A 9,453-nucleotide genomic window follows, 5' to 3' on the forward strand; every position below is an offset into this window, starting at 1 on the left:
CTGGATCTTGTAGGTCTGTAAATCTCTTGATTTCTTGTTCTGATGATCACTCTGTTCTTTAAGAAGACCTTTCTCTTATGGAAGTCCCCTGGCTTCACTGGCCCTGCTGGACTTCTTGTCCTTCAGATGACTGGATCATCTTTCTCCAGGAGGGTACACATTTCAAACAAACATCTCAAAGCTTATACTTCAAACGAGATCAAAAAGAAGAGGCTGACCCCCTTTCCCCCACAAAAATCTTTTCACATTCAAAACATCAAAGCTATAGAAATTTAATCACAGAATGCAATTAAAGAATTTCTCATAAATGATATTCAAATATTAATGCCATGAACACATTCCTCAGAAATGATAAATAATCACCCCCCTTTTGATAGTAAACATATTTTCCTAAAATATGATACTATCATGAGACAATTCCTCCAATTCACATCAGCATCTGCTTGTGACTGAGCTACAGTCATGTTGTTCATGCAGTGCTGTGTCTGGCAAGGTGTGAATGGCTTCTTCCTTATTTCCTTTCAACAATGCCAATTGGGTTTCTAAACTGCCTATCTTCTTAAGCAAATCACGGTAGCCCATCTTTATTTTGTGTGAGAAGTGACACTGGCTACATTTACATGCACCTAAATAATCAGTTTGTAATCGGATTGACGGCTCAATCGGATTGAAAACGGTCATATAAACACCTTAATCGATCCGATTGAGCTCAGTTGGAATGAAATTTCGATCGGATTGAAGGGGGTGGTTTATTCCTCTTCTAATACGATCGAGCATGCATGTAAACACTCGATGGGATTGAACCACGAAACTGAAAGAACTGCACATGTGCAATGATGCAGAAATAACGTAATGACGCATGGAAGAGCGGCTCTTCCTTTTGAATAAAGTGTAGTATAAATGCGTGTCCTGTCATTATAAAACTCTCCTTTCACTCGGAAACTGTGAAGTGGATCAGGACAACCTTGTTTTGGATACTCATCCACAGGCAACCCGTTTTGGGCGCGGGGAGGGGCTTTTTTTTGCGTGATAAATATGAGCAGCACAGCACATCAGTTTATATGTATATTTATCCATAAACGGGTAAATATTAATTCTTCTGTTAAAAACAAATACAGAAACCGTATAGGAGAGTGGTTATTATGTGCAAACAGAAAGAAACTCGATATTATCTATATGTCACTTTCACTATTTGAGCAGTGTGCGCATGTCAAAACAAAATCTATTCCATTTGAAGCTTGTGACATATAAATGCGCACATCAACCCAATCACTTTATTTAGCATTCATGTAAACACTACAATCAGATTCATCAATCGTAATGAATTCAGTCTGATTGAACCAAAAAGTGTGCATGTAATTGTAGCCACTGTCTCGCCTTATGTCCCATCCTTCCACAAGCAAAACTAACAACTTCCTGATCTTTTCTACCTTTCTTCAAACAATAACTTGCTATGTGTCCATCCTTTCCACATGCATGACAGACACAGCTTCTCATTCTCTCATTGTCTTGACAATGTCTAGTAATGCGACCAGCTTTTTCACATGCATAACAGAGAGTAACACCTTCTGAATTTACTCTTTCTAATTTCTTTGGTCTTTGATGGAAACCATTAGATAATCATTTTCTCCTGCCAAAGGTAGCAACTGGATGTCTGGATTCTGAAGCTTTCATTTGACTTCTTGCATTGAAATGCTGTGTCATTTTGGAAATGATTTGCTCGTATGTGTATTTACATCTACATGCATAGCAATGGTTTCTCGCATATGTGAACTACTCTGTGCAATTAATGCAGACTTAAACATGAGGTTTTGTTTAGTTGCATTTGCAAACCACTGTAACAGCTGAACATTTCCCACAACCTGGATGCAAATGCTAGAGGATGCTCTCCAATTTCCATTGTCACCTCAGTTATCTTTCTCAAGTTAACCAAATTTCAGACAGGACCACTTTGGCAAGTTACTTGAGTTTATTGAACACAATTTATCTTTGGCGGTATGGTTCCTTATGGGGGTTCTTGCTCACAAATTAATTGAACATACAAGAGCTTAAACATTAACCCCCCGGAACCATCAGCTTGGAAATACATGACACTTAAGACACTTAATAATGTCTTTAAAAGAGAAACAGTGGTAATCGTGTAGATGTGGCAGTGGGGCGTCTATCCTGTAGCTTGGTTATGAGGATGAGTGTCTCTCAGCAGTGAGGTCCATGCCAACCAGGACTTGAAAGCCTTAGTGATCTGAAACAAAGAAGACGACAACCAGAAGGTGCACGGTAATATGCTTATGCTTATAATGGGGAGGGAGGGAGGGTTGCAAGCCGTTTGAGCATGCTTACCAAGCAGTGGTGCCACGTATATATGTGACCAATCACGGAAAGTAGGGACACAAGTCAGTTCTGGGGCATTTTGAGTTATTCACATATTCTGTGTAGTCTCCAAGCTTTTCAACGATGTGTAACACATGGAAATCTGATCATATTTGGAGAAGTTATGGCCATTTGAAGGTAGGCACTCAAAAAAGCTCAAAAGGGAGAAAATGGCCTCTAAGATTGTGCAGTTCTCACCTGTTCTCACCTGCTGGGAGTGACAATAGGGCTCATTTACATCTCATTCAGATAAGCCATACCCCCTGTAAAGCTGCATGGTTGCATAACAACGACAGACGCAACGGGAAAAATCGGACCGCATACTATTAATAATAAAGGATAATGTGAATTGTAAAAATGTCAGTAATTTATCTTTTTTTACTTTTATAAAAATGATTTAGAGGCTGAAATATGTGAGTTTTATCCTTTTTATAAAACCTTTTTTGTCAAAACTCTATTTGAACTTGTGCATTGTAGATAACGTTGCAAGACACTCCTTTAAAATCTGGCCATCATTTTTTAATTTTTAACACAAAACGACAAACTTTGATGTTTATGGAAACTCACCCCATAAGAAACAGAAAAGTATTCTTGCAGATCTCGTTGCCTCCAATGAAATAAGTAGTTCAGGCACACTTTCTCTTTGTCGGGGTCTTCTTTGTGGATGTTACCATCTCCGAAGTTTGCACTGTGCGTCTGTTTGCCTCTAAATGTCCAATAATTCACATGTCCTGCCACTCTTTTTCTGCAGCTAAAGAATCCAGCCGTATGTTGTACATAATGTCTGGAGAAAGCTTCTGGCTACAGGACTGTCTCCCATGCAGAGAGTTCTCTTTTCTCCTCATGTAGCATTTACAGTCAAAGTTACGGATTTTCCTCATTTCTCTGTCTTTATCCCCATCAAATGTTACTATCGATATAGCTTCTGATATCTTACGGTACAACTCGTCTGACGCCAGTCCGATACATTCTTCCTCGTCTTTATCTTCGCTCAGTTGTAGATTAGGGATATTATTCAGTCTTATTATGCCGCTTTCATCGTCGCTCAGATCGTCTTCAGAATCAGTGAGCGCTTGTTTATAAGCATCCGGCATGTCGAAGAAGTACTTCAAAACATTTTCGGCAGCCAGAGCGCTGCATAGTAATTAGCCACGCTTCCCTTGGAGGGCGGGGGCAATAACAAAAGAAACAAAAGCCGGCTTATCCAGTATGGAAATACACACAGACAATGACACGCCCCTACTGCGTGCTAGAATCTCCGAAAAACAAGCCGATTTCAACCTCAAAATGTACGCTTTTAAATATACCAATACTGCTATCTCAAACACGGAGAGGCTTCTTCGTGATCTCAACTAACAGATTCTGCAAAAAAACGAAAATCACCAATTTAAAAAAAAACGCTTCTTTCTCATTTTGCTCGAAAGTTGTGCTGCCGACTTGTGTCACTGGTTTCCGTGACGGGTCACATATGTCCCATGTCTAAAAGGAGAATGGTAGTGATTGGAGCGATTTGACAGCTGACCACATCAGCTGGTCGCAGCCTATGCCTCCGTGGCCTGACTGAACTAACACTGCACTCGATAAGTTCCAGCAAGTTTAAGTAGAGAATCTCTCCTTGCACCTTTTTCTGCTTTTTTGTCACAAACTTCTGGTGAGACAGCACTAGTTAATGAGCGAGGAATGCAGATCATAAGAAGTCTACAATCATCTTTGTCTGACACACTATAAACACCCACTACCTTTTCCAGTTTTGACACGAACTCTACAGTATCCATGTTATCAGGGTCAAAAGTACCCACTGCTGTAACAAGACTTTGAAAGTCCATAAAAGACAGTTGTCTAACAGCTTGGCCATCGTCATTTCTTTGATCAAGAACTCTCTCATTTCCAGTCTGTCTTGTTCGCACTGGTGCTATTGGGAACCTCACAGAATCATCTGAAAAATTATGTCGTTGACTAAAGGCTTCCTTGCAGTTATTTTCGTCATATTCAGAATTGGCTTGGGCATGTACCAATTGTCTAGCTGTCCCTTCATACAAACATGTAAATGTTTCCCTCTCTGTTTCGGACTTTGAAATTCCTTTTCTCAATTTCACTATCTGTTCCTTCAAAATGATCTCTTCAGCCTCATAATTTCTCAATGATATGACATAGCCGCTAAATTTAGCAGCTTGTTTTCTGTTTTTATTTCTTCTAATCTTTTCTTAGTTACCTTGTATGAGGCAAAAAGAGCTTGAAGTGCATTAGCAACTTTTCCCTCTTTTTTAAGTTGTAAGTTTCAATTCAGATTCAATTACTTTAGAATCCTAACAGAATTATAACAGACCAAAACCAAGTTTCAGTTACTTTAGAAACAATGATTCCAATACAAGTCAAGTGTCACGGTTCATGAATCGGCTGTCTCACACTGAGGTGTCTGTGTGAGTGTAATTGTGTGGGTGTGGTTACTCATTGTGTTGATTAGTGTCACCAGCTGTCGTTGATTTCACCTCCCTTTATATGTCAGTAAATTCCCTCTCATGTTGTCAGATCGTTGTGGTTGTTCCCTGGTGTGCGTCCTGTTCTTGTGTCTCGTCAAACCCCGTTCTCCGTTGGATTTCGTCAGTTCTTCGTGTCGTCTGGGTTTCGTCAGTTCCTTGTGTCGTCTGGATGTTCAACGGTTCCTGGGGTTCTCTTCACGCTCTTCACCGCACCACCACCGGATCGCCATCTCGTCCCTGCTTCACCACCACCACCTGAGTGTTTGTCCCCGGCCTGTGTCGTTACTCTGACCCTCATTATATTAAACTGGTTTACTTGCATCTTGCATCCTCTCATTATTCATCACAGAACGATCTGACCAAACATGGATGCAGCAAGCACTTCTCAACTCCAGGATTTCATCGCTCACAGTATCTCACGTATGGACTAGCAGGAAGAAAAACATCTCAGGCACAGGTCGAGCGGGACAAGCACTCGTGAAGCAGGTGTCCGAGCTCACCCAACAGGCTTCTACGAACTCCCACTGCGCTCTCCACGCCGCCCGTTCCCCCACCACCAGCGCCGGCAGCAGCGGTAGGACCAGAGCCACGCCTACCCACACCAGAAGGATATTCCGGTGAGCCTGAATTTTGTAGAGCATTCCTCACGAGATGTTCCATGCATTTTGCTCTACAACCACGTACTTTTCAGAGCGAACAGGCCAAGGTAGCGTTTGTACTCACCCTGCTGTCAGGAAGAGCAGCGCTTTGGGGAACGTCGGTGTGGGAGAACGGACACAACTGCTGCACCTCGTTCCAGGCACTCTCCGAAGAAATGAGGAGAGTTTTCGATCGGGCAGTGGCGGGTAAGGAGGCGGCCAGATTACTCGCCGAACTGCGACAGGGAGAAGGCTCGGTGGCGGACTTCTCCATTCGGTTCCGCACCCTAGCCGCAGAGTGCCGTTGGAACGAGGAAGCGCAGTGGGATATGTTCCTGCATGGGCTGGCTGACCGCGTTTATAAGGAGATATACGCCATGGAGTTACCAGAGACACTGAACGGACTGATAGAACTTGCCCTGAGAGTGGACGTGCGTCTTAATCGCGTAACCCGGCTGACGCGTCCCAGCCGTCCACAGCCCAGCCCAGAGAACCACCAGGCCGATGGTGCGAGCGCGGTCAGCCCCGCATTCGATCATGAGCCGATGCAGGTGGGGAAAGCTCGGCTTTCCCGGGAGGAGGGAGAGGCGGAGATCCCAGGGACTTTGCCTATACTGCGGCCGGACGGGCCACTTCATCCACTCCTGTCCGGTAAAAGAGCAGGCCCGGTAGTAAGTATGAGGCTACTATCGGGTGGGATCTCCGCCGAGAAGCCCTCATCACCATCATCGACCCTCCTCCCGGTAAGACTAAGATGGCAGACGTCGACACACTGCACCAATGCACTACTGGATTCGGGAGCGGAGGGTAATTTCATGGATTTTAGTTTGGCTGTTCAACTGCAGATCCCCATCACTCCCCTCTCGCACCAGATCACCGTCAACGCACTCAATGGACAAGAACTTCCCCGGATCACTCATTCCACCGAGCGTATCACCCTCATCACTTCTGGCAATCACACCGAAACCCTCTCATTTCTCCTCATGGACTCACCACTTGCACCAGTGGTTTTGGGACACCCGTGGCTCTTTGAACACAACCCCCGGGTCGACTGGTGCACTAACACAATTTCCACATGGAGTAACCACTGTCATGAATCTTGTTTAGTGTCTGCCTGTCCCTCTGTGTCTGGTTCTGTGTTTCAGAGTAAGGCAGCGGATTTGTCTAACGTGCCCGCAGAGTACCTTGACCTGAAGGAAGTGTTCAGTAAGTCCCGTGCTGCTTCTCTTCCTCCGCATCGTTCCTATGACTGTGCTATAGATCTACTGCCAGGTAAGACTCTGCCTAAAGGCAAACTTTACTCTCTCTGTTCCTGAGAGGGAGGCCATGGAGAAATATATTTCTGATTCTCTGGCCTCTGGGTTCATCCAACCTTCCTCTTCTCCTGCGGGGGCGGGGTTCTTTTTCGTTGGAAAGAAGGATGGTTCTCTGCGGCCTTGCATTGACTACCGAGAGCTGAACAATATCACGGTAAAGAATTCTTATCCTTTGCCGTTGATGATTCACGAAACTGGACTTACGCAATGCATATCATTTGGTTCGCATCAGGAAGGGGGATGAATGGAAAACCGTTTTTAATACCCCCAGGGGGCACTTTGAATATTTGGCCTTCGGGCTTTCCAACAGCCCAGCTGTTTTCCAGGCACTCGTGAATGACGTGTTGAGAGACATGGTAGATCAATTCATATATGTTTACCTGGATGACATATTGATTTTCTCTTCGTCTCTCCAGGAACATGTTCAACACATCAGGCGAGTGCTGCAGAGACTCTTAGAGAATGGGCTTTTTGTCAAGGCGGAGAAATGCTCATTTCATGCACAGTCTGTCCCCTTCCTAGGGTACATCATCTCTTCTGAGGGAGTGCGCATGGACCCTGACAAGGTTAAGGCTGTGGTAGATTGGCCAAGTCCAGATTCCCGTAAGGCCCTACAGCGGTTTCTGGGGTTCGCCAATTTTTACCGGCGTTTCATTCGCAACTTCAGCCAACTAGTCGCACCTCTGACTGCCTTGACCTCCCCCCGAACGACGTTCAGGTGGTCGAACACTGCCGAGGCAGTGTTCACCAACCTCAAGAGTCGCTTCATTTCGGCTCCCATTCTTGTCACCCCTGATCCCACACATCAGTTCGTGGTGGAGGTCGACGCGTCGGAGGTGGGAGTAGGAGCAGTGCTTTCACAACGCGCTTCCTCAGACGATAAGATGCATCCCTGCGCGTTCTTTTCTCATCGATTATCGCCTGCCAAACGTAATTATGACATTGGTAACAGAGTTGTTGGCAGTTAAGTTAGCGTTGGAGGAGTGGCGTCATTGGTTAGAAGGGTCTGGGGTACCTTTTATCGTTTGGACCGACCATAAGAATCTTGAATACATCAGATCAGCTAAAAGACTCAACTCCAGGCAGGCTCGGTGGACTCTTTTTTTTTTCGGACGTTTTGATTTTGCTCTCTCGTACCGCCCTGGGTCTAAGAACATCAAACCCGACTCTTTATCTCGTATTTTTGATCCATCCAAATGCCCGGTCACTCCCGAGTGTATTTTACCTGAGAAAGTTGTCATCTCCACTCTGGTATGGGAGATCGAATCGAAGGTCAAGACAGCCTTAGAAGGGGTAACACCTCCGCCTGGTTGCCCACCGAGTCGTTTGTGCCGGAGGGGTTACGGTCCGACGTTATTCGATGGGGTCATTGTTCCAACATGGCTTGTCATCCAGGAGTGACTCGCACTGGTTTTCTAGTTAAGCAATGATTCTGGTGGCCACTTATGGCTCGCGACATTCACGATTTTGTTTTGGCTTGTTCAGTCTGTGCCACTGGTAAGACATCTAACCGACCCCTAGACGGGTTACTTCGACCGCTGCCTGTCCCTTCGAGACCCTGGTCCCATATCGCTCTAGATTTTGTCACCGCCCTCCCGTCCTCTAATGGCATGATGGTTGTTTTAACCGTAGTGGACCAGTTCTCGAAGGCGGCACATTTCATCCCCTTGCCCAAATTACCTTCAGCCAAGGAGACAGCTGTCACAGTCATAGATCATGTCTTTCGGTTACATGGCCTCCCAATGGACGTGGTCTCTGACAGGGGTTCCCAATTCGTATCCAAATTTTGGCAAGAATTTTGTAAATTACTGGGGGCCACGGTCAGTCTGTCCTCGGGCTATCATCCCCAGAGCAATGGTCAGTCTGAGCGAGCCAATCAGGACCTTGAGAGAATGTTGCGATGTCTGGTTGCCAAGAATCCGTGCTCCTGGAGCCAACAGCTCTCTATGGTGGAGTACGCCCACAATTCGTTGCCAGTGTCATCCACGGGCCTCTCGCCATTTAAGTGTAGTTTAGGTTACCAGCCACCAATTTTTTCCTAGTCTGGAATCCGAAGTCGCGGTCCCCTCCGCTCACGCATTCGTCCAGAGGTGCCACCGTACTTGGACTAGAGCCTGTGAGACTCTACTCCAAGCAGGGGGGCGCATGAAGGCCAAGGCCGATCGCCACCGGTCAAAAACTCCCGTTTAGGTTGTGGGTCAAAAACTGTGGCTTTCTACTAAGAATATTCCTCCAGCTCCGTGTCTAACAAGTTAGCTCCCAAATTCATTGGCCTGTTTCCTGTCACCAAGATTATTAGTCCGGTGGCAGTCCGACTCAAACTTCCTCCAGCGTACAGGAGAATTCACCCCGCCTTCCATGTGTCTAAAATCAAGCCCGTGTTTTATTCTCCCAGTAATCCGCATGCCCCGGTCCCCCCCCCGCCACGACTCGTAGATGGGGAACCCACATATTTGGTAAACCGCATTCTGGACTCGAGACGGAGGGGACGTGGATTTCAGTACTTGGTGGACTGGGAGGGTTACGATCCGGAGGAGAGAAGTTGGGTTCCTGCTAGGGACATTCTGGATCACTCCCTTATCGATGATTACAATCGACAGGTAAGGTTGTCGGGGAACGCCAGGAGGCATTCCTAGGGGGAGGGGTACT

The sequence above is a fragment of the Cyprinus carpio genome, unplaced genomic scaffold (genome assembly GCF_018340385.1).
Source record: "Cyprinus carpio isolate SPL01 unplaced genomic scaffold, ASM1834038v1 S000006665, whole genome shotgun sequence".
Taxonomy (NCBI): domain Eukaryota; kingdom Metazoa; phylum Chordata; class Actinopteri; order Cypriniformes; family Cyprinidae; genus Cyprinus; species Cyprinus carpio.